The 26643-nt window shown below is 38.6% G+C and overlaps 1 protein-coding gene across 10 annotated transcripts in view; it reads right to left on the reverse strand.

Moving 5' to 3' along the window:
* Positions 1–26643, reverse strand: part of TENM3 (teneurin transmembrane protein 3) — a 953923-nt gene that overhangs the window by 563298 nt on the left and 363982 nt on the right. The window contains exon 1 of one of the 10 annotated variants that reach the window (XM_053585035.1): positions 22872–22947. The exons of the other annotated variants lie outside the window; for them this stretch is intronic. The gene's annotated coding sequence lies outside the window, so the exon portion shown is untranslated. Of the gene's footprint in view, positions 1–22871; positions 22948–26643 lie in introns of those variants that run through there. 10 annotated transcript variants of the gene reach the window in all.

The raw sequence follows: 26643 nt of genomic DNA on the forward strand, positions 1-26643 counted from the left end.
CAGTAATTGTTTTAAAACAGGAAATTTTATAAGAGGAAGAATTAACAAGGTATATATTTTAAACACAATTATATATCAATTGCCTCTAAATATTTTTTCTCTTGCACTCTTAAACTTGCTTAACTTTCCCTATGTTTTAACAATTACTGACCGAAAGTTAATGGGTATGTTTTATCTCCCATGCTGTCTATATACACACGTACATACCAGCATGGTGTCACTCGCAACAGGAAACTGAAAACGTGAAGCAATCCTTTTAATACCTGAGGCCAAAAACACAATTTAACAAGAAGATATTTTCTTTTATTTTAATAAATTGTGTAATTTCTCCATTTTAGCTTCCATATATATATATATATATATATACAGGAAGCCTGACCACGTGTTTAAATAGTCCAGGCTAGAATCCATTACTTTAATTATCTTACACGGAGCAGACAAATCTAATGTGTTGGTAAATGTAGCTTTCTTACCAAAAAAGCAGATTCCAAATGCATTTTCCTTTCTTTTTTTTTTTTTTTTTTTTTTGTAGAGACAGAGTCTCACTGTACCGCCCTTGGTAGAGTGCCGTGGCGTCACACAGCTCACAGTAACCTCTAACTCCTGGGCTTACGCGATTCTCTTGCCTCAGCCTCCTGAGCAGCTGGGACTACAGGCGCCCGCCACAACGCCCGGCTATTTTTTTGTTGTTGTTGCAGTTTGGCAGGGGCTGGGTTTGAACCTGCCACCCTCGGCATATGGGGCCGGAGCCCTACTCACTGAGCCACAGGCGCCGCCCCATTTTCCTTTCAAAACAAGCAAGACACACTACCATCAGGCAGTTGTATTTTCTGTATACGACTGGTATTTCATTTTGAATTATTCGAGCACATTTCAAAGTGTACACACTATAACAAGAGGTCAAGTTTCACTCAGTGAATCGATTCAATGTAAGCAGCAGAAATTTCCACCGAGGGAAGAAATTGCCTTAAAGTCAGCTGGCATCATTTTGTTTCAGGTTCTTGCTTGGAGCGGTGGGACCAAGTGCCTACAGGGCTCTGTGCGGCCCTGTGTGACTTTGAAAAGCACAAGTCTTGATGTAAGTATAGCTGACAATCCCTCCGTGTTCTGAGACTGCTCAGAAAAGACTAACAAGATAGCAATGGCTAGCTAAAAGGCCTTTGTTGTCTAGGTAAGAATGAGGTCCCCCTCCCCCTTTTTTGAGTTCTTCACTCAAACGCTGACCTTAAATTCAGAAAAGCCAAAGATACAGTGTGACTCATGCTGCCTTTGATCAAGATTCCCAATATAGTCTAAATAACAGATCATTGTAAGGAATATGTAAAACAGTTTCTGTTCAAACAGTGATAAGTGTTTGAAAAGAACGCTCTGTTTGTGCTGTGGTGCCATCAACTAAAAACTTTGTTCAGTTGTTGATCAGAAGCCGAAGATGGCACTAAAGCTAATGAAACCAAGAAAATAGGTTATATTGCTAGGATGACTACATAGATAAAAGGAAGTAAATGAAACAACTTTAACACTGACAGGGGATCCCCCAAGCCAGACTTGCCACTCTTCCTTTGACAGCTTCTATATAGATGTTTTTCACATGATTAAAACAAAATAATTTTAGCTTACAGAAGAAGAGAGACGACTCCTAGTCATGAAGACCACACAGTTTCTTCTTTGTAAGGATTGGGTAGGTGGACTCATCTGTACCCAAAATAAGACTGAAAAGTACTGGATTATACATGTATGCTGGAGATGTTTATCTAGAAAAGGTTTGGTTAAATTCTAAAGCACACTTTTTCTTTTCTTTTCTTTCTGAGACACAGTCTCTCTCTGTCACCCTGGATAGAGTGCTGTGACATCATAGCTCACAACAAGCTCAAATTCCTGGAGTCCAGAGATTCTCCTGCAGGAGCCTCACAAGTAGCTGGGAATACAGGCACCTGCCACCATGTCTGGCTAGTTTTTCTATTTTTTTTTTTTTTTTTGTAGAGACAGAGTTTCACTTTATGGCCCTAGGTAGAGTGCCATGGCATCACACAGCTCACAGCAACTTCCAACTCCTGGGCTTAAGTGATTCTCTTGCCTCAGCCCCCCAAGTAGCTGGGTCTACAGGTGCCCGCCACAACACCCGGCTATTTTTTTTGTTGTTGCAGTTTGGCCGGGGCCGGGTTTGAACCCGCCACCCTCGGTATATGGGGCCAGCACCTTACCGACTGAGCCACAGGTGCCGCCCTAGTTTTTCTATTTTTATTAGAGATGGAGTCTCACTCTTGCTCAGGCTGGTCTCCTGAGCTCCTGAGATCAAGTGATCCACCTGTCTCTGCCTCCTTAAGTGCTAGGATTACAGGTGTGAGCCACTGCTTCTGGCCCACTTTAACATTCTCAGGCACTCAAACTTGCATTACAGTAGTAAAACATCCACTTTTTTACCAAAAATAGTACTCAACCATGCATTCTCATGCATATGATTCGATAACATTAGCTGTTTTTTCAGAAATAACTCAAAATTTTGCCATGCTTCTACTTGGGACAGTTCTGTAAATATGCATATAGTTCAGAACATGGTAAAAATGAAAATGCTGATAAAAAAATGGACATATGTTATCTGGTCTCTCAGCATGTTAAACTTTAGCTGAAATAACTAAAAAAGAAGGAAAGGAAATTATTCTTTCCCAATTCATTCCTTATCATTCCAGGAGATATCCTTGGATTTCTTGGGACTAGAAATTATTTTTACCAAAGTAGTCCTTGGTCCCATAACTGCTTATGAATGAATTATTATCGAGGTTTTTTTCTTCAAGCAAGAACTATGGACAAGGTCTTCTAGTTTTGAACATGAAAACACAGAATCCTTTAAATAACTGGTTAAAAACAGGGCAGAATCATCAAGGTTGGTTTTGTGTTGATGAAGGTAGCCTTCAGTATCTCCCAGGAAACTCTAGTTTCTTCTAAAATGCAGTTCTAATCCTTAAAACCCTAATTTCATCCTTAATTTTCTGGAACTCTATATTTTTCAGTTGCTGCTATTGATAATACTGTAAGTTAACTGTTATGGTTTCCTCTAATGCTCTCATCAAATTGATGGATATTTCTCCTACTCAGAATAAACATTCTGTCCTGTAAACATATTCTTTTGCCCATATTATCTTATTTTTCTATGTGTCACCAAAATTAACCAACATAGTTATTTCATTCAAATTCTACATTACAGAAAGTGTTTATCCTGAGTCTTCCTTAGCTAATAGTAACAGATTAGTGTTATATCAAATTTAAATTATATTGCATGTCTGTTGCAATGTTTGGATAATTATAAAAATCAGCGACGTTTAAAATAACTAACAAGGTGTCTTGACGGTTCTTTTTACACAATCTTACTTCATCCTATCAGTCCTCTTAGGAGGTGGGAATTTTACAGGGATGGAAGCTGAGGCTCAGAGAAGTTACCTGCCCAAGAACACACAACATTAATTAGTGGAGCTTAACTGAGAACCCAGGGAGTCTAGGCCCAAAGTTAAGGCTTGGAACATCACTGCTGTAGTAGGCAAGCTCATGCTTGGCCATTTGAAATACAGTAGAACCCCTGTAAGGTGACTACCCAAGAGGCTGTCACAGGCTGGTCAACATACAGAGGTGGTCACCATAAAGATGTAGGCCTGCTGTACTGATAGGAACATGTGGCGCGTATCTGCTCTATGAGAATTAGGTCAACCTGAGGAGGGGGTCACTGTAAGGAAATGTCAGCTTGGAGGTTCTACTGTAATTAGGTCCATAAAAGATGCTTATAGTCTGAGTAATCATTTTCCTAGTGTAGAACTACATTGCACCTTTGTCTGAACTATTACGTGGTCATCCCACAACAAAATTTTCTATTAGGGCAATCTTATTTTTAGTAGCCATACATTTTTTCATTTAGTACCCTTACAGATCCTCTACTGAGACCAAGAAGTTCATGTATCAATCTTTTATGTATTTTACTGTCCTGATCTTATTCTTCCTAACTTTGTGCAGGACAAATTTGGTATTCAAAAGCTCAAGTTTGGAAATTAGTGACCAATAGTCATTAACACTCTAACTGGAGTAGTTCATTCGCTCAAAATAGTAATAAATTGTTTTGGTATAATTTAGGCATCACAGAATAACCAAAGAGATTCCTGAAGGAAGAGATCACTCTTGAAATGTCATATGAAAAAAAAAAGAAAGAAAGAAAAAACCTGCCCTCTGTTGAAATCAACTCTCAATTGCTAATCTATGAGGGTACCACCATCCAAAGGGAGAGTGCAATATTTTCAACAGCAAAAATTCCCCAAAAGAATAAAGTGAATTTTGTAATATATGTTAGGATTTCCTTCCATCAGAAAACTGTTTACATCTTGAGCACGTGGACGCGCTAATTTTTGTTTGAAAGCACGAGGACACACTATCTATTAAATTCTTTCAAAACCAAGACTAAAAAAACACCACATTTTAAAAACAAACAGAACATGAGCTAGAAACATAGTGGAATATTTACAACTGATTTATTTTTCATAAAATATTATTGGTGATTACGCATTATACTATAATTTTACAATTAAAGCAGTGCTTAAGAATCTGACGCAATATGAAACGTGTTATAAACAGTCGTCTTGAATTCACAGAGGTGGTCTACATATGAATAAAGCCAATCTTAACCAAACTGACCATTAACTCTGCTGAAAATCCGTTAAGTTTTTTTTTTTTTTTTTAAGTAAATAGCTGCCATGGGGTCTGACTATTTTAATTTATATTATGGAATTTCCTTCCATAATATTACTTTGTGCCACTTTACATTTTTCTGAACAGGTTTGATTAACTTTATAAAAAGGTGCTCAAATACTGAGGTTTGGTTTTGATCTCCCCACTAATACTGGTTTTGTTAAAAAGCTGGGCTCTGAGGATCCCGCAGAGAAAAAAGAGGAAAACAATTAAAGACTCCCACAGGAGGGCCTCATCTTTCAGCAAAGATTTGGGGAACATTCTCATTCATGGCCAGTGACAGTCAAATGCATTTCAAGGGTGTTAGTTTAGTGAGCCATGGCAAGGCTTTGGTTTTCTATTATTTCTTATTGTTAGGTTCAAGGTTCAAGGGGAACAGGAAAGGAACGAATGAAACAGTCCTGATTAGTTTATGTATATAGAATACTGGATTGCAATTCCTCAGAAAGTTGTTTCATTCTTAGTCTTTTTTTTGTTTGTTTTTTTTTTGGCTGGGGCTGGGTTTGAACCCGCCACCTCTGGCATATGAGACCGGCGCCCTACTCCTTGAGCCACAGGCGCTGCCCCATTCTTAGTCTTAATGTTTCATTAGTTCATTTGGTCAGCAGGTTTTGATTTGTTCCACAAAGCTGGCTCATTATGTCTATGTAGGTTAAAACAAACAAACAAAAAAACTAGGTTACTGCTACTAAAATTTTTAAAATTCATGAAGAAGTCTTCTGAAGTCAGGTGACAGAAAGCAAATATATACACACATATATTGTATATGTGTGTAAAATAAAACAAAATAAAAATTAATGAATTGATGTGATTTGTTAAGGTGAAGAGCAATATGTTTTGTTCTTTTTAATGAAAGAAAGAAAAATTAAGTGCCACTTAACTCTTTTCCTGCTAAGAGTATTTCTGGAAAAAAACAAAGGCAACTAAAAAAATTATCAAGAATAAAAAATAATTCCTATTTTTATATGTGTAATGAATATAATTGAAGTTTAAAAGGCCTGGACATTTATCACACAAAATGACTTTATGAAATTTAATCCACTTAAAAAATATAAAAATACTCTCTGTACTTTATAAATAACGTCACAAGATGCTATAAAGATAGATGGGAAGATTTAATCACTGCACAAATGTATGCTAAAGAAAGATGATACGGAAATATTTCAAAAAGGTACCTAAAGTGTAACAGATAAATACTAACTCTAGAGGGGAAAAAAAGGGAGGAAATTAACAGAGAGACATGGTGAGATTATCATTCTCCATATTTATGTAACGAAATATCAATATTTTCAGGTTCTACTTATTTGGTAGACCACACCCCCCAAAAAAACCACACATTAAAATGTTATGAATGAAAATAAACTTTCCAAAGCAGCATTTTCTTCAAAGTGTGCATTAAGAAAAAGTCCCTTCAACTTTTTTTTGCCCTGAAGTAGGTTTCATTTCAATTTCTAGTGTGTATGCAACTGCAAGTATTAAGGACTCCAGTACCACAAACACTTAAGTGAATACTTAAAACAAGCTGTAATTTAGCAAAGTAGATTCCTGTCCATGCTAACAAAGCTGATGCTATCTAACATTCTGAGGGAAGAACACAGTCGATTTGACTGTGAGGTCTGAAAACATGACAAAAGTGAGCAATTTTTTTTTTTTTTAACTAAGCCACAAACATATTCAAAACTCATGTAAAAGTTTAAAATTAAAGAAACATCGTATACCATTAAATTTGACTTATCGTGTTTTAAAAATAAACAATATTTAGAAGACAAAGATCACATTGAAAAACATTTTTCACACATAAATTTATACACACAAACATGCTTTCTGAACTTCAAAGTTGAATCACGGGATTAAGGAAAATGTATTCAGTGAAAAGGAAGTGACAGCTCCAAGGCAGAGACTCCTTTGAGGTTTGCAATACTTTGTTGCTCTGTTATATAAATGATCACAGTATATTTTATAGGTCTTAAATGTTAATAATAGATGTATTGATTTTTTAAAATTTCCTGTTCTGGCATATATTGTTATAAAGTATACAGCAGTTATTCCCAAATTGCCTTTAAGGATACAGCCATTGAATTAAGAAATGCCTCTACAGTAATTTTTTTTTTCATTCTAGCTGTGGGAAAGGGATATTTTAAAATTAACTCAATGAAAAAACAAGATCACGTACCGCGGACTCAGTCCGGTTTGGGTTCATCTTGGCCGTACATGAGTTTAAACGAACAGGCATTATGTAAATAGGCGTTGCTAAATAAAAGGCAGCTCTCTTGTATTAATCCAAAGCCTGGGGTGTTTTTAAAGCGGGCTGGAGACAATCCCAGACACCTGGCTTTTGAAAGACCACCAAGGGTATCCGTACAAGAGGTCCTTAAAAGCATTTTGAAAGTAAGTATCATTTAAATACGAGATTTAGATATGTTTTGCTCAGCAATTTTTAACATTTTAGTTATTTAATATAAAATAAAACTTTCCACCTTAAAGATAACACACTGTTCTTCAGTCAGTCAATACCTAAGAATTAAAATCATGTAAAGGATTTGGTTGAAAACAACTGATTTCACTTACTGTTCTAGTAAGTGGAGACCTCTGCTTTTAAATATTTGGAATTGAAAATTTACAGGTGTATGTTGGTGAGGTATTATAACTGCATATCCAGAAACTAACTAAAAAAATTTTTTTTAGATTCCTAAATGGTCCCAGGGTAAAATATACAGCCATAACATGTTTGGGGGAAGTTGGAAGCCTCAAAGACATTGTAAGAAAATAACTATGAAATTTTCTCTCTCTCCTTTTTTTTTTTTTTTAAAGAAATACTTAGGTAACGAATTCAACTTAAATTTTTAAAACTATTTAACTAACACATTCCAAAGGGGAAACACACATATTATGAGAAGTTGTCAGACCAAAAACATGAGACTCCCTGAACACGCAAGGCCCAGATCTTACACAGTGTTAGTATGTATATTTGTAGCTTCATATTTCTTTAATTCTATTAAATTTGTCCATGGAGGTTGGCTACTGTCACTTTGTTTCAATCACTACAAAAGCCACAGAGAAGATCAACAGTGTTGGGAAGGTAATGATCTTTCACTGGCCTCCCAGGAGCCGGTTGTAAAATTTATTAGGAAAGTTCTATCCCTGGCCTACATAATTTTTTGGCAAGGCAGTAGAAATTGATGCCATCTATCTAAAAGAATAAAGTGGGCAATTTAGTTTTCTGAATGTTCTCGGCTGCCACAAATCTTGGAGACATTTGGGGTTATTAAAGGCAGAGAAGTTTGAGTTGTGAAAGAGCAAGCAGAGCATGTAGTTAACAGCTGTTACATACTAAATAGGTTGCTCTGTTTTGCAGGATGAAACATAATTACAAAGTACCAGTCCGGCCCGTGGGGTGCTTATAATCTATTAGGAAAATACACACATTCTGCATATGTGAAATGCTTTGTGTTTTAACAGGATCTAGCCCAAAGAGCAAAAAAATTCATTAGCAAAACATAAAATAGTGGACAAAAATTTATATCTTTTGCCCATGAATTAAATTCCTTGGTTCTCAGGAACCATTTAAATGCTGTCTGATCTGAATGTCAAAATTTTTAATAAGCAACATCAACTTAAGTAGTTTTGAGAGTACAGTAAAACAAAATTGATGTCAAATATGCTATTATGTACAGTAGCCCCTCCACAGCTGACCAAGTCTCCACACTGGCCGCCTCCGTAAGTTTTCACAGACCCAACGTGAACCACATGTCCATGTCAGTACAGCAGGCCTAATTCCCTAAGGGGACCACCTCCGCATACCGACCAGTTAGTTACAGTTGGTCTACTTAACAGAAGTTCTACTGTAATTTTAAATAAAAGAAAATTCCTTTTTTATTTCAATCATGATTCAAAGTGAACACTGCAATTGCGCAATCTGAGAATTTTCAGGGTAGTTTCATAGCAGAAATGTCCCCCAAATAGGTTAAGAGTCTGGAGCGATAATTTGCTAAAGCCAAAGAACAGTGGGCAGAGACAGGGCCTGGGGCATGATTCTCTGCGCGACTCTATGCACTGATTCAGAACAGGAGCTCGAATAGGGGTGGGCAGAAGAATTTGTAAGAGGTTTTTTATTGTGAAAATGAAAGTTTGGGGGGGCTACTTATTGTATGGTTCCATTTTGGACCATCATGTATTAAAAACAATTAAATTTGTCACTGAGTCTCAAGGTCTTCATCAGACAGGGGGATGGTAACACCTCATATAAGAAAAGGGATAAAAGAGCCTTTATCAAGCACTGCCTGAAACACAGCGCCAGCACCACTGAGCTACACTAAGGACAGAGGACCCTGCTCCTTGCTGCACCCCGTGCGAGTTCACATGGGCCTTATCTCACTTATAATTGATTCTCCTACATCATTTTTGCCTGTAATTTAACAAACTATCTCTAAAATTCTCAAATCTTATATATGCCCATCTCCCAAGGCATGAAGAAAATAGTGTATCAAATTTTTAAAATGTGTATGTAATAAGAGTTCTGCCAACACATTATATAAATGTCAGTGATTATTTTAACAAATAATTATAATTTACTTTAAAACTTGTGATTCTAAAAGAATATTTTGAAGCCAAAGATTGTATGGATTCATTTCAATAATATTCGTAATAGCAATTAGCACTTCTTGAATGTTAATTATGAACAAGGTATGATTCTGACACCTTTACATATGAAAATTCGTTAAGCCCTCATTACAAACCTATGAGATAAGTACTGTGATCATCCCCATTTTTGAAGATGGTGACACTGAATGACAGAGAGTAGGGAATTTGCCCAAAGTCACAACAGCAATCAGTGGTGGAGATGTAATTCAAACATAGGCGGTTTTGTTTCAAAGCCCACATGCTTAACCACTAAGCTATACTGCCTCTAAACCGTGCCCCTCACAGGTGCAGTGGTTCTCTTAACATCACTCACCACACACCTACTGCAACCAGCCCCTACAACAGTGGTTCTCAACCTTCCTAAGGCCGCAACCCTTTAATACAGTTCCTGGGGTCACAGCCCACAGGTTGAAAACAGCTGCCCCACACTATGCATTTTGCTTTTTGTTGTCTAAGAGTGTGATTTTTTACTTTTTGAGACAGGATCTCATTTTGTCTCCCTGGGTAGAGTGCCATGGCATCACAGCTCACAGGAACCTCAAATTCTTGGGCTCAAGTGATCCTCCTTCCTCAGACTCTTGCGTGGCTGGGACTACAGGCACCTGCAACCACACCTGGCTAGTTTTTCTATTTTTAGTAGAGACGGGGGGTGGGGGGTGGGGGGGGTGTGTCTCACTCTTGCTCAGGCTGGTCTCGAATTCCTGAGCTCAAGTGATCTACCTGCCTCAGCCTCCCAGAGTGCTGGGATTACAGGCGTGAGCCACCGTCTTAAGAGTGAAAGAATGATGTTTACCCAGTACATTTCATGAGGCCTAACTCACTAACTAAAACATCATTAACTACAACTAAACGATAAGCTAGAACTGGAAACATCATGAACTAAATTGTTGAGGAAAAGTTAATTTAGATCCTATGAGTCACCCTGCAGCACACAATGGCTGAAGGTACCAGGCAACAATCCGTTAGGTGGGCAGCAGGAGGTCATTCCCATCATGGGGGAAAGACCCTGCTCTCAGACCCTGAGACACACTGCCCACGTCCACGAGCACCAGGTGCACCCACTGCTGGTGCAAAGACACGCTGGATTTCCATAAAAGATGACTGACTTTTCAAATTTAGTGGCTCAGCAACCGGCTCTTCCCACACTGCCCTGGTGAAGACAAAGTAGGCTAAGCCTTCCAGAACCATCATCTTTAGGAGACACACCATCCTAGCAGCATCTGGCCCTACACCAGGGGAAAAACTAACAGTGAAACAGCTAAAACCTTTCCCGTGTGCTGGTATCTCTTTGGCAGAGGGAAAATGGAGGAGGGTCTTCTCTTAAGTTATTTTCAGATATTTTAAATAGGCCACACTCCTATGGGCCTGCCTCTTTACCCTGACACTTCAGTGCTATAGCACTTAGGGATTTTGCCTTATTTCAGAATTATGCAGTGATGAAAAGAACAACTTTTTTTTTTTTAATAGAAACGCTTACAAAATCTTTCTTTTGTGTTCACTAGTCTATAGACTTTTTGTGGTTTGCAAATGTACCTATGTATCTATATGCCTTTTCAATAAAGCAGAGGACTGAGATAATAAAATGAATAGGGCATCAAGGCTTAGCCAGCCAACGAAATTCTTAAAAAAAAAAAATAGCATAGTAGATTGTGAGGAGTTACTAATGAAATTAATTTCTAACATAGTGAAAAGATAAAACATACTATGATCATGTTATCTGTCTCAAAATGCATTTTCAGAAACATTGTTATGGGCCAGGTTCTTCCTCGGCGAATTTAATTCTCAGACTTGCAAACGCAGAGAATAACAGATTGCAAGTTCACTAAGCTGTTGGCGGTCTTTAAAGGTTTTCTTTTTTTTTTTTTCTTTCCTACTTAGAGATAATGTGTAACAAATTAAATATTCCAACTGAAATAATGAAAATATCAATACTTGTAATAAAACTTTTCTCAAAAAAAAAAAAAAAAGGACACCAGGAAAATGAGTGGAATAAAAATGTTTCCCCCCGTCCCTTTAGACATTTTTTCAATTGGAAAGGAGACCAAACTTAAATTATAGTTACCAATTAATTTCTGCCCTGGAAAGTGAAATAAGCATCTTTCATTAAATTGGATATTAAAGCGCATTGGTTATACAAGGAACCTCCAGATTAATGGACTAGAGTTCTCCAGTTTCAATTATTTTCTCGATTTCCTAGTATCAGTTCAACTGCCTCCTGTTCCCCGGTGGGGTTCAACGTGACTGTCTCACACTATCTAACTGACTATTTCCAATACTGTGGGTCACTCAAGTTATCTGAGATTGAGGGGCACAAACTCCTTGTGAAAGGGGCATGTGTGTATGTGTGTGCAGGAGTGAATTAGACACGAGGAGGCTTTCCTTAGATGAAATCAGAAGCAAAACAAAGCAAAGGGTGCCTACGAGAGTAGGCAGCTAGCTATCCAGAGCTTTTGTTTGGAAGCTATATATACTTAGATTCTTGTTCCAAGAATCCCAAAAGGTTAAGAAGGAAAACTAAGGAATCGGTTCTGAGCTAATACTGTATATGGAATAAATTTCTAAACACTATCTGGTTCGTTTCTATTTTCATGAAATAGAAATAACGCTTACGCTTACACTGTACTGCCTTTAATATCCAAATTTATATAGTTATGAATAAAGAGAAATTTACTGACATAATATAATTGGATCATCAAGATACACAGATATATAGACCACAGTGTTTGAATAAATTCATCTTAATCTCTGGAAAAAACAATTTTTTAGTTATTCTGCATAAGGTCCGCCTTGTGAATGATGCTTTATGACTTAAAAAAAAAAAACAACTATGGCACATTTTCATACAAAATAGTAATGTTTCTTTCTATTTTGTACCACCAAAGCAGCAATCTAAAAAGTCAAAATTTATAATATAAAATATAAAAATCTTCATCAATAGTCCAGACACAGCTGTCAAGTGGCGGTCCCCAAACTTTTTGGCACCAGGGACCAATTTCATCAAAGACAATTTTTCCACAGACTGGGGGGCATCGTGGCGGGGATGGTTTCGACGTGATTCTACAAGTAACTGATGTATTACGGTCTCTGTGCAGTCCAACCTCTCTGCTAATGATAATCTGTATTTTCAGCTGCTCCCCAGCGCCAGCATCACTGCCTCGGCTCCACCTCTGTCATAAGGCATCATGTTCTCAGAAGAGAAGAACCTGGATCTCTAGCACTCGCAGTTTACGGGAGGATTTGCACTCCGATGAAAAGCTAACGCCTCCCCTGATCTGACAGGAGCGGCTGTAAGTACAGATGGAGCTTCACTGGCTCCCCATTGCTCACCTGCTGCGGGGCAGCCCAGTTCCCAACAGTCCACAGACCAGTCCCCTCTGCAGCCCAGGGCTTGGGGACCACGGCTACAGAGAACTTAGATGCAAGAAGAATCGGTCTCAATGTTTATCTGTATGTTATCTTTAAATCTTTTGTTGCTATTCCACTTGTGAAAGTTGTCACCTTCCTTTCACTGTTGGATTTGCGTCACAAGCTATTGCCACAATTTTTCCATATTTCTCATGTCTCATTCTCACCCCATGTCCTCAAGTTCACAGACAGATGATACGCAATTCCTCCTCATTAACTATAAAGACTCTCATGCAAACTTTATTCTTCACAGCCTACGTTTGGACACTTGCACATGACCTTGACTCTTTTCCAAACCCCAAGACTACGAATGCCATTCCCATTATTGGGTCCTCATCTGTTTATTGCTTCCTAACTGAAAGCTTTACTCAAATTTTAGTCTGTACGTCTTTGCTCTTTTATTTCTTTCTGGTGACAGATGTATTCTTAGGGCTTAACCAGGACTTAACTTCTGAAGTGCATATCACTAAAAATCCTGACACATTTCCCCGTACTCCGGTCATGACTCTTCAGATCTTACTGGATTTTCAGTCTGACGTTCCACTGTCACCTTAAATGCATGAAGGCAGGAACCAGGTCTGTCTTCATTACCTTAGAGCCAGAAGCGTCCAAATGCTGTTTCCTAGGAGCTGAACCCCCATGTGCTTGGCACATAATAAACACTTGTTGACTAAATGAGTATTTTAAAACCACTTGTCACTCCCTGCTCCCATTTGACAGAAATAAGAAATTTAGTTACAGCATTCAGATTGGGAATAAAGAATAGCCTAAGAAAGAACTTACTCTCAGAACCCAGGACAAAATCTAAGAACCTTTGAGTTCTTTCTTTCCGTTTATATTCATATGGTCACAAAGTCAAATGTTCATGTTTACCCCTGTGGTATCTCAGGAAGAATTATTCGATTTACTCCACTCAGGCATGCGCATTTCATAATACTGCAGTAAGAATTCTCCAGGTCCCAGAATCTGTTTGGGTAAAATATTCACCAAAACACTATTACTCTGAAACTGGATGCTGCTCATATATACACAGCTTTACCACTTTGTATGTTTTTGGATGGCAAAAGCATAGCCACCAAAATATTCTATTCCCAGTGTTCCTAACACAGTAGGACTCAATTATCAACTTACAAAATTTATGAATAAATCATTTTAAATTCACTCAGTTAACTTCGTTATTGTAGCTTCTTAGTATTTCAAGTACCTTGACTGCCAGTGCCCACAATAAATAATAAAAACATTTTGGTACAGGCTTATTCCCCAATATAATTTAGTAAACTGATCCTTGGTGTCTTAAGCAGTATTTCCCGCACTTGGTTAACAAAATCTTATAGCCAGGGCACCAATGAAGTCAAATTTCTGTAAGGTTGAATGCCAAACTAAGGATGAATGGTAAATTCCACTCAGATATAGCCTAAAGCAACAAACCAATCTCATCTTTTATTAGTCTCTTATTTGGCACCTCATTATATATTATTTTGTATTGTTAACTTCAATGGGCATGTCGGATCTCACTCTGAAGACTGTATCTGATGGAGAGCTCCCCTCTTAGCATCCCTCCCTTCTGCCCACAGCCCTGTATTAAGCACCCAGTAGGTGTCCAGAACACACTTCTTGAATAAGTGCTCAGTATTAATGCCAGATCAACACGTGTTAATATATGTAAATTCAAGTTTATCAAAACTGAAATTATATCTTATGTATAACATATGTATACCATGATGGACATTTCACAAAGATCTAAATAAATATTTATAATGGTATGCTATAAAAGCCAATTTAGATGTCTTGGTTAATATTTTTAATTATGTCAGTTCATGAATATTTTATTTCAAATCATTTCTTTCTCCTTGGCAAATAGAAATGATAGTAACATAAGGCCTCTTTTGAAGTCAAAGCAGATCCTTTATTAATAAAGTAGAATAACGAAGAGAAAAAATATTATCAAAGAAATAGAGAATTTAAGTATTTTCTATATATTTGTAGTAAACCCAAGCCCAGCTTATAAAAAGCAGTGATTAGGCTATGAAAATTCATTTAAAACTATTTAATTGCCTTGTGTTATATCCACTCACCCCTTTTCACTAAGGCTGTGCTATTTACAACACGTACTATTGACTAAACTTTTCATTTTTATCTAAACATTCTAAAATCAAACAACTAAATGATGGGAAACATAATCTTTGGAGTGGAAAACACATTGGCACTGGTCTATGCTGTGGATTATAACCAATCTATCTGGGTTATAAAGTTTAAGTTAAAAACGGCAATAAATTTGGGGAAAATAAAAACACTGCTAAATATATTTTTAAAAATAGAAATGAGAAAGCACTTAGCTCATAAAAGAAAAAATAAAGAGAGATTCCTACTCAAGAAAGGGATAAAAGGAGAAAGAAAGAAAATGCCTAAAGTTAACCTCTCCAGCTTCCAATTTAGTCATGGAGTCATAGCCTAATTAATAAAATAGTATGAACCAGAGAACCATGATACTATTTAATTTATTACAAGTACTAATTGAGAAGTACATATAGATTTGCTTATATAGTACCATATATATTTTTATATATTGGATTTGTTAGCGGAAAGCTATTTTTTATCCTGCTGGAATACTTACAGGTAAAAAAAAAAATTGTCAGAACAAAATGAGTAAAAGGTAATTTTCAAGCATATTAATAAAATTTCTTTGATTTGTAAAGCATGTGTTGACCCTGACAATCATCCTACAATAGGTTGTACATGAATAACATTGAATTTTGCCATGCAAAATTATAGATAATATGCTTTAAATAGTAAGAAGCATCCAAAATCTCATTAGTTTTACCTGAAAATGAAAAAGTTCACTTTAAAATATTTTACGTACCCACTGAACATGTCACATGTACAGCATACTGCAACTTTACTTTGTCACTTAACATTTTCCATGTTTGTCTAATGAAGTTAGCTAATACGATTTTGTTATTGCGATTTCTACTACAAATCTTAGTGTCTTTTTGTTTGTTTTAACTTAGAAAAAGATCAAAACGCTTTAGATTTCAGACTGCTGTTAGATATAATAATTATACACTAAACTAATTACCACTCAACCAAAACCTGACTTACAACTAATTAAATTTATTACATCATAGAGCACAGACTTTCAATTTAACACAGGGCACAACTATAAACACGAGAGTCTATCAGCCTGTATATTTATTTCAAGTAAAATGTCGATGTCAGATTTATAAAGTTTCAACTTGGCAGGGTTTGTAGACCAATTTGTCAATTTCACAAGCCTCTGTTAATCTGCCAACTTCTGAGAGGGAAAATGCTGCTTGTAAAATGAACACACTGCATTATGCCACAATAATTTACATAATAGGTAGATGCATATTATATAAAGATAACTATGTTAAAAAGTACGGAATGCAAGAAAGGAACCACTTCTTTTGGGTTCAGATGTGCATTTTATTTGTGATACTACTTACTCTGAGATTGCTGACATATAAATTGCCAAGCCTTGGTTTCTTACGTGTAAAATACAAATAATAAAAACATGCATGTTATCTTAAATAAATGCATGAAGCATGAAATGAGAATCTTTAGCTGAGATGAAAATGCTGATTTGTTTACTAAGAAACCTATGCAGATTAAACAGCAGAATCAACCGAAATCCAGGATTCTCCTCAAAACAGTGGCAGAATCTCCATTCATTCTTCATTGAAACTCCATTTGAATTTGTCATTCACAACAATTGGAAAGTATAAGCAATTCACTTTACAAACTTTAATTTTATAAAAAATGTTTACTTTCTACCAGATGGTAAGATTAAATTACATAAATACTGTCAGCAAGTTGAATCCTCAGATGTATTCATTCCCACCACAGAAGCTTCAAAACCTGTCTATAATTTTGTTACTGATGTTTAGAAACAGCTGTAGCTGACATAGCTACATGTTATATATGTCAACTTTAAAGGATTAAATATTCTTAACCCCCAATGGAGAGGTCTTTTGCAGTTAACAAATGCCAGTGTAAATTATGCCGGAAGTTATTACTCCAGCAGAGGTATCTCAGAGTAGATTATTTTGTAAATAAAATGGTCAAGAATCATGCGTTTTTCATTATTACTAGAAATTCTGTTTGAGTTGGGCAAAAGAAAGATTTTAAATTCACAGCACTTTCTGATAATAAATATAAGATAAATCCTCCTCTAAAAAGCTCCTCACATATATCTTCATTAATATTTTAGGTGCTAGTAAATTATACATTTTTCTCTTCAGAAGAATTCAGTCCATCTCAGGAGACGTTTTCTCCTTCTGCAGATTTTTACTTGAATTTTTGGGAGAATCCTGCTGTTTCTCCCATTAGAGTTTAAAAGTATCTTTACAATAAATGTTCAAAACTGGTGGTAGAAGCAGCAGGATCCTCTGAAATGCTGTATCCCCAATCTTGTACTAGTTAACCTGTCCAAGGGAACAGAATTAGCCAATCTGAATAGCCAGACTGGAGCTTCCAAAACCATTTGATTTATGGATTAATCTCATTAATTTTCAAGAATCACTGATTAACAGTGGATAAATGTACAGATCTTTGGAGGTGACATTCATCAGTACAAAAGTGTATGTACATGAATATCACATGTGTGATATGATTCTATGATATATCTCTCTATACACACTTTTTTCTATATATAGTTGTCACTTTGAAACATTAGTCACTTTGTTTATAGGAATGATTTCTTAAGCCTGTAAATATATATATATAAGCAAATGTGCTCAAAAATCAGACAAATACAATAATAATTGCAGTCTTTTTTCAGAACATATCAATGAATATGGACAGCTAAATGAAAAGATAAAAGGACTGACAGTTTAACAGCATGAATAAGAGGTATATCAGCTTAGAGAACAAAATTCAATGCAAATTTCCAAAATTAAAGCAACTTTTTGGACCTACGGTTCACGTTACATTTAAAATTGCCTTTTAAACTTTTATATACAGTGTGATGACTTTATGAAAATGACGAATTTTACTTTTTGGTAAGTCACAACTCTATATTAACAACAGAGACATTGACAGAAGCTGAAAGAGATCCGTAGGATGATGTGTTTAATTTCATGCACAGTTTTTGGATCTAGTCCCATTAGTTTATATGTAACTCCCTCAGCTCTAATTGAGAGGTATAACAGCATAATCAGCAATTCAAGTCTGTCCTTTTTTACTAAGTGTCCTTACAATAATATCCCAGTTTGATGCAGTGACTAATATTCTGTATCATTTACACTATAAGAAATACAGTTCTACAAGGGAAGGTATAAGCCAATCCTTTCCAAGACATAGGTCCACACAAGAATTCTTTTTTCCTCAATGTGTCACCCTTACTCTTCATCAAATTCTACACTGCAACAAGCCTCTTGAATTTAGTTATCCATTTTGATTATAAATGAGCACGATCAGTATATGGAGGCAAGACATTTACTAAAGCTAAGCTCTTATTTAAAGCAAGAGAAAATATTTATTCCAACCTACTGTTATTCATTCAACTTTCCACTAATTAAGCAAAGTGTATACTTTTAAGCATAATGGGATGAAACAAATGTTATGCAGTTTTTAAAAGGGAAAAAGGCATCCTTTTCAATAAATGTCTGCATTTTATATTACCAGATGTCTTTCCGTATCCTTTCATGCTGATCTTATTTTTGAAAATGCAAGAACAGTGAAATGCCAGCTATTGTAGTCAGCTTGAGTCCCAGCAAAGATTCTACAGTGAGATGTCATCTCAGAGGTTTCACAAAATACTCAACTTGAAGTACACGTAGCTTCTTGGGGTCTACAGTTAAGCAGGGAGCACAACCCAACCCCACAGTAGATTAGCTCCATCTTACAGGTAACCCCGTTTTAAATCCAATACAGAAGGTTAGCCACAAAACAAATTTAGCTGAAGTTCTCAACCTGACTTGCTTTCTCTCTTTACTTTTACGATGCTGTAAGTTTTTAAAAAGAAAAAAAACGCCTCGAGTTTAGCAATTATAATAATTACACAAGAGTAAATGTCTGGATTTTTTTAAAGAGAGCAGGGATTTGGCTAGAAATCAATTTCAAAGTTGGTCAGGAAACTACTCAAAACATTATTCCATACTACACGCATTTCTGCTAAATGTTTTATGGTGTAGGGTGAATTGGGACAAAGATTCCCTCAGCAGCTGCCGAACAGTGCTAAAATCTACCTCAGTTGGTGACGCCACTAAAACTTCGAGATGAAACTTCATTGATTCATCTGTGCTGGAAGGCTGTGACTCTGAGGTGCCGAGCTCAGGACAGAAGTGCAGGAGACCCCCATACTCTCTCTTCTCTCTCACATTATCAACACTGAAGCCCATCCCAGTGATTATAGAAAAAGGTGCTGTGTGGCCGGACACAGCAGTTCACACATATAACCGCAGCACTCCGGGAGGCTAAGGCAGGTAGATTGCTTGAGCTCAGGAGTTTGAGACCAGCCTGACTGAGCAAGAGGGAGTCCCCATCTCTACTAAAAGTAGAAAAACTAGCCAAGTGGTGGCGGGTGCCTGTAATCCCAGCTACTTAGGAGGCTGAGGCAGGTAGATTGCTTGAGCCCAGGAGTTTGAGGTTGCTGTGAGCTATGATGCCACTGTACTCTACCCAGGGCACAGAGATTCTGTTCCTCCCTCCTCTCCCCCCCCCCCACAAAAAAAAAGGAAAGGAAAATGTGCTATGAAGTTATCTGACTCTTTACTTTCCTTTGGAAAGTTGTAAGAGTTCCCAAAGAAAGGGTTTTAATAATTAATGCCCCTGGGGAAACATCCTTAAAAAACAACTACACTAAGTTTGGTGGTCTTTACCAATGAATCAAAGGAGTAGTAACCCAGGTCAATGAACATATGTACATATCTAACTAGTTGCTTTTCCATCACCCCTGCCCAATGTAGGAGTGAAGAAGGGTCAGTGTGCGTGTTAGGATTCTGTTCAATTTGCTACGTGCAACAACAAACCTACAGCAGTTGTATGAGTATTTCCTAAAAATCTCGGAGATTCTGATTGGTTTTCTGAGTATTAAAAGTATAAGGAGACATCTGCCTGGTGAGCTCCACCAGGCTGCAGGCGAGCACTTGACTCAAGACAGCTAAAAGGTAGGTCAGGAGTAAGACAGAATAGGCAAGAAAAAATGTGCTGTGATGTCAAGCCATACAGGCACTCACACACCAAAAGTCCACTCATGAAGACTAATCTTGTTCATCCATACCTGATCTTTGCAAAGTAACAAGTGGACATCAGTCAAATACAAAGACCTTTATAAAGGATTTTGGGTCCTCAGCAACTTCCTAAATCTAAAGCATAATCTCTGCTCTAATTGATCTTACAACATAGCCTGAATGAAAATCCTAAAATAATGAAATAATTATTATCATATTATGAATACAACCTACAAAGTCCTAAGACAATGAGGGATCCATAAGTCGTCCTGGAGGAGATGTTGCTTGAAAGATGGTCGGATTTAAACCAGTGAGTGGTCTTATCCCAGCTACTCAGGAGGCTGAGGCAGGAAGATGACTTGAACCCAAGAGTTTGATGTTGCTGTGAGCTATGATACCACAGCACTCTATACCAAGGCGACAGAGTGAGAGTCTGTCTCAAAAAACAAACAAACAACAACAAAAACAAAAAAAAAACCCAGTGGTCTCTTGACCCTCACTGTGCCTTAGCAACTCGAGAGAGGCTTTTAAAAATTGCATATTATAAGCAGGCCCTACACCTAGAGATTATGAATCAATTAGCCTGGGGTGAAATCCTGGCACTGGTGCTTTTTGAGAGCTCCCTCGGTGATTCTGAGGTGTGGCTATGGTTGAACATAACCAAATAAACAGAAGGTAGAAGGAATATCCCATTTCAAAGTGAAAAAGAATAAAATAGTAAATAATAGAATGACATAACCTCTACTTTCAAACATAAAATCATTAAGGGAAAAAGAATACAGAGACTCTAGAACTAGAACTTACAGGTTCTAGAAGTCAGGTTTAGAACCCTGAGCCTTTGATTTGTCTGCTCATCCAACAAATAAACAAACATGCATCAAGGACCAACTCCTGGTTAAACAAAGAGGAGGAAAAAACAACACAAGGTCCGGAGCTTTGGGGGCATTACAATCAAATGGAAAAGAAAGACACAATGAAGGGTTGGTAAGATCCTCTACCTCCTTCAAAGATCACTGGGGCTAAGACGTGGAGACGAGGCAGGAGGTCCCCCCAGAATACCACTGAGTCCAGTCCACATGCCAAAGGCACTTGGATTAGAACAGCAGGGGTGAAAACACAAAATTAGGGTAGGATTTCAAATGCTATTTACAAAGTAAAATAAACTAGACATTGTGTTGAGCTGGCCAACACAGGAAGGGCCAAGTTTGTGCTGAAGATTTCTGGCTGATGGACAGTTGTGGCCAGCACTGAGACCTCAGGGAGAGGTGTGCAAGGAAAAATCACAGATTCAGAGGGCATGCTAGTGTTAGGAGCCTGGAGCCCCCCCAGGAGTGTATGACAAATGGTTTGATGTACCTGTGGTGACCACAGGTACCTGCTGGCTCGGGCCTGTCCCAGCTTTAGCCAGTTGTCCCAGCACCCTATTGGGTACTACCCACTTTTGCTTGCAAATCTCACCCTGTTGAAGGTCCCCTTGGATATACAGATCTGGAACCATGAGAAGTTGTAAGTGGAGTATCTGTGAACTGTTGGCTTATAAAGCCATGGCAATTTCTGACATCACAAGAGGTGAGGGAGTGGACACAGTGGAAGGCAGGGGGAGCTGAGGGCTGTGCCGAGGAGCTACAGCACTTGCAGGCCAATCACAAAAGGACAAGGTGCTGATCAAGTGGACAGGGAGCTGCTGAGATGTCACGGAGCAAAGGACACCAAGCTCTTCTTGAGCCATGATGCTGAGATCAAACACAAGGACAACGGGAACGCAGACTTTGGAGATACCGACATATTTACCCAACTTTAGTTCTGCCCATTTTAAAATATGGGCTTCAAGCCAGTGAGGTGGCTCATGCCTGTAATCCCAGCACTCTGGGAGGCCAAGGTGAGAAGATTGCTTGAGCTCAGGAGTTTGAGACTAGCCTGAGCAAGAGCAAGACCCCATTGCTACTAAAAATGGAAAAACTAACCAGGCAAGGTGGTGGGTGCCTATAGTCCCAGCTACTCAGGAAGCTGGGGCAGGAGGATTGCTTGAGCCCAGGAGTCTGAAGTTGCTATGAGCCATGATGCTAAGGCACTCTAGCCAGGGGTCAGAGAGGGTCTCTGTCTAAAAAAAAAAGAAATAGGAGGCTTTGCCTGTATGATTTCTAAATCTCTCTCTACTCTTAGAATTCTAATTCTAATAAGCCACAAGCTACCACAGAATGAGGTCACTAAAGGCATCTACAAATATTATAGCAGCATATGAGGAGAAAGAGACATGAGTGAGTAATTCTACTGAGAGATCAAGAACAGTTTCACAAAGAATGTTTAACTCAACCCAGAAATGGGAAGATTCATCCTGCGCTTGGGAAACAGTAAATGAGTCCCCCTGTGGGCAGCACACTGTGCACAAGAGATGCTCTGGGAGGCGGGATCAGAAAGGTCACAGCCAGATCACCTAGATCATACTGTACCTGACTCCCGTGCCACAGAGTCCGAGTTTATGAGGAGAGCAACATGATCAGATCGGGGCATTAGCGAGCACACTTTCTGGAGGCAATGCAAGAAAATGGAAGGGAAAAACGAAAGACCTGTGGGAACTCATTCAGAAGACATCTGCCGTGATGGGGATGAGGGCTGAGAAGAGCCCAGATGAGGGATCCAGCAGGGAGGACGGAAAGCAGGGCAGCACCAGAAACTCCAAAAAAGTGGGAATCAGCAGGAGCTGATGCCTGATCAGACGTCGGTGATGAGGAATGAGGCTGTTCTGAAGATGGCTCTCAAGCTTGTTGGTGTCCCCTCCAAAATTCACTCTAAAACTTCATCTCCAATGCAACAGTATTAAGAGGTAGCGCTTTATACCAAAGGCTGGAAGGAACCAGCTTGGCCCTCTTTGCCTTTGTGACCCTTCTGTCAACAGGACACAATGTTTACCTTCTCCAGAAGATGCAGCATTCCAGGTGTCATCTTGGACGTGGAGACTGCACCCTCACCAGACTCCGAACCTGCCAGCACCTGGGCTTCCCAACTGTGAGAAATAAATTTCTATTATCTGTAAGGTATTATCCAGTCCCAGGAGCAGCGCAAACAGGCTAAGACACTGACCCAAACTATCACTGGAAATGGAAACAGCATTGGAAATGATGAGGTTGAGCTGACGATTATTTGAACTAATCCCAGCCTGCACACTCCTCTCTCTCCTGGATTTCTGTGGCATCTACGGTGTGTGTTCTGTGCCTTTAGACTCAATTCCAGCTCTCTCCATTGTCAGCACTGCCCTCTAATTATTACACCTTCCTTGGGCTTCTAAGATAGATATTTTATTTTTGCACCCATTTCTCACAGAGCTTCAGCTAATATTGGGCTCAACATAGGTGCTTAATAAATAATAACTTACTAAAGACTTCCAGCTGAAAGACACAAAAGACTTCCTTTCATCAGAGACAATTAATGTTTCACAGACAAATGCTGAAAATTGGCTTTTCAGCCAGCCTGAGCAAGAGCAAGACCCTGTCTTTACTAAAAATAGAAAAATCAGCCAGGCATGGTAGCATGTACCTGTAGTCCCCGTTACTTGGGAGGCTGAGGCAGAAAGATCCCTTCAACCCAGGAGTTTCAGGTTGCTGTGAGCTATGATCTTGCCACTGCATTCCAGCTGTCAGGGCAAGACCTTGCTTGCCTCAAAAAATTAGTAAGATAGACAGATAGAGAGCTAGATAGATAGATAGATACAGATAGATAATATATACTTACTTAGTCATGCAAACAAATGTGGAAAAAAAGTGGACAATTATTTTCATTTTAAAAAATGAACCAGAATATACTTAGAATGCTGACCCTGTCAAAAACATTTTCCCCATAAAGTATCTCAGTCATGTAACACTAGTAAGAGATGTGGCTAAATTTGAGAGAAAAAATTTTATATCCCTGAAATGTCAAAAAGCTCTTCCTGTAATGTTGGTGAAATGCATCACACACACTACCCGTTTAAGTGATCCCCGATCCTCACTATGGGCGTTCACTCCCCTAATTCACGCTATCATGTACACGGCTTCCCAGCAAGACACGCTATTACTTCTCCGGCTATACACAGGCTAGGCGGGGGACGGTGTGACTCAAGTCTTGCTCCCCTTGAGGTCAGTACTGACCCACTGTTACCAACTCCATGCTCAAAAGGTGGCTTCACCTAAGGTCAAACACGAGTAAAGGAAAGAAATCAGACTTGAAGACTTCTCTCGTTCCAGCCGGAGCCCAACCTGGTCACCACAAAGCGATGGAGATGGCACGTCGAGGGAATTTTATTGTTCTTTTATCCAGTATAATGAGATGGCTATGACCTAATCCAATGTCATGTTTTACTTTGGATCTTCCTTTCTTAGAGAATTTAGTATTAGCATTCAAACATCACTGAAATGCTAGAAGTATATATACATAATACACACACATATTTTATTTGTAGCTAGAAACTGGAGTTCCCTCAAAATGTTGGGTGTATTAAGGGTGTCAAAGCCTGATACATCAGTCCCTGAAGAGAGAGAGGTCTAAAGTGGCTGGATGAAAGGGTGAAAGAACAGGCTAACTTCACCTGCCACTTAACCCTTTGCTTCCTTGGCATAAATAATTCTTACAGAAGGCTTGTTGGCAGCCCACTTTCTGTTATAAAGCAGGAAAAAGTGTTCTGCAAACTGAAAAGGTTTTCTCCTCCAAAGTGGGTAGAAAGGGATGGATGCCATTCAATACTAGCCACAAGCTAGACCCAAGCTTGCTCTCTCTAAACCCTCTGCAGTTCTTGGTTCATCCACAGTCTCCCACATCCGTAACGCAGATCTCTGCGTCCACACTAAGCCACACACACTGGTGGCCCAAGCACCAAACCCAGCCTGCAGACCTGTGTCCTCTCTGCATTTTTGTTTAGTTTGGTTTCGCTTTCAATGAGCCAACATTTAAAATTCTAGAGATTCCATATAATTCATCTGCTGGCATTTCTCAAAGAACTCACAATCTGGCAACATCAGTTTTCACCCTCCCATGGCAAAAACTAGTCAGGAGGCTGATGCAGCACCGCCTTTCGGAGGGAGCAGACGCCCTTTGGTTCTAGTCCTCACACCCCTATGCGTCTCGACTCTGAGGCTGTGTCAGCATCATTCATCATCAAACTTGCTCCATTGTTTTTTTCTAGCAATAAAGAAATAATTCTCTGTACCAACGTGTCTTTCAAAAATGGAAAAATGGAAGACAAAGAGCTACATATTTTAAGAAATATGAGAGAACATACATCTTGGTAGAAGTGAAGATTTAATATGCAAAGAACCTGGCCAAGTTCATACTTCTGTGTTACCCTGCTGGCATTACTGTTACCTGGTCACGAAGTTAAGGTTTGCTATTGTTGATGATTCCATCACTCATTCTGTTTTTCTCTCCTGGACTGCCTTTCCCACTCCTGTGTTTTTCCAGACACCTATAGTCCACAGCCAGATTCCTGCTTTCCTCTAAAAGCTGACAAGTTTTGGATGACACTACACATCTCACATGACTCCCGGGCAATCTTAAAAATACTAGAACCACGGACTTTTACAGTGTGAACGGTCCCACGTGATGAGCTACGCCTAGAGGCCACCAGTCTTTCGTGGAGAGGAACTATTCTCCAGTGAGGACACTTGACACTGATGCAGAGTGAGCGAAGATTTCATTCCCGCATCAATTATTTACTGATGGACTCCTTAGAGCTGGGCACTGTGTCAGCAGCTGGGCTTGACTGAGGACAGCAGAGAAGGGTCTCTGCCTTCACAGAGCTTTAGTGGGCAAGCGTGCAACAGACATTTTGCCAAGTTACTCCACCGAGAAGGAGACAAATGGTCAGGCTTTGTTCTTCCCAGGTCACTGACTTCCGGCGCCTCACTTTGTTGGGTGTCTGTGGCCGGGCGTGTGAGGGGAGGGGAGCAATAACCCACACGCCATGGTGCTCTCTCCTCACTGTGCTTTTAGACACTTGTGAACCAAAGGGCACCCCTGTTGTCCATTAGTAGCTAGCAATTTGGGGACCCACTCCCAGAGAGTTGCAAGGCTCTGCTAAGGACTGCAGGCTGCTGGAAGGTGCAGGCGAGGACGCTGAGTTTCAGCATCCTCTTCAGCTCTCTAGGATCTCAAAGATCCCTGGGCTGTTTGAGTACAGTCTAACCAAACTAATAATTCTTTCAGTGCCTCTCTTGGCTTATTTAATAACCTTCATTACAGCCAGTTATCTCTTTATATCCTGCCTTAACAAAAATGAAAATTTCCTTGGGATCCGAGATCATGTATTATTTCTTCTCATCTTCCCCAGCAGGACACAGTCACTTGGACACAAAGGTGCTGACAAAAAAAATGTTGATCTGATTTATATGAATTGAGTTGAGCGAGGGAAGATGGCTGTATAAATATGTACACATTAAAAATGAAGATGCACTTTCAGATTGGAGCAGAGCTTTATTATATTTATATAGGCTCCTAATTTTTACAGGTTTGATGGCAGTGGTTCATTATTAATTTCTAATATATTAAACATAAAAGGAAAAAATTTTTAAGTTTTGACTGGTAAACAATGCCATTACTCCCTGAACAATTCTCAAGTTTCACCATCATTTTTCGTATTTTGGCTGCACATTTGAATGTCTTTTTGCACAATCATTGGGCTCACATGAAAAGTACTAGAAAAATGATGAGCACA

The sequence above is a fragment of the Nycticebus coucang genome, chromosome 1 (assembly GCF_027406575.1).
Source record: "Nycticebus coucang isolate mNycCou1 chromosome 1, mNycCou1.pri, whole genome shotgun sequence".
In the NCBI taxonomy this organism is placed as follows: domain Eukaryota; kingdom Metazoa; phylum Chordata; class Mammalia; order Primates; family Lorisidae; genus Nycticebus; species Nycticebus coucang.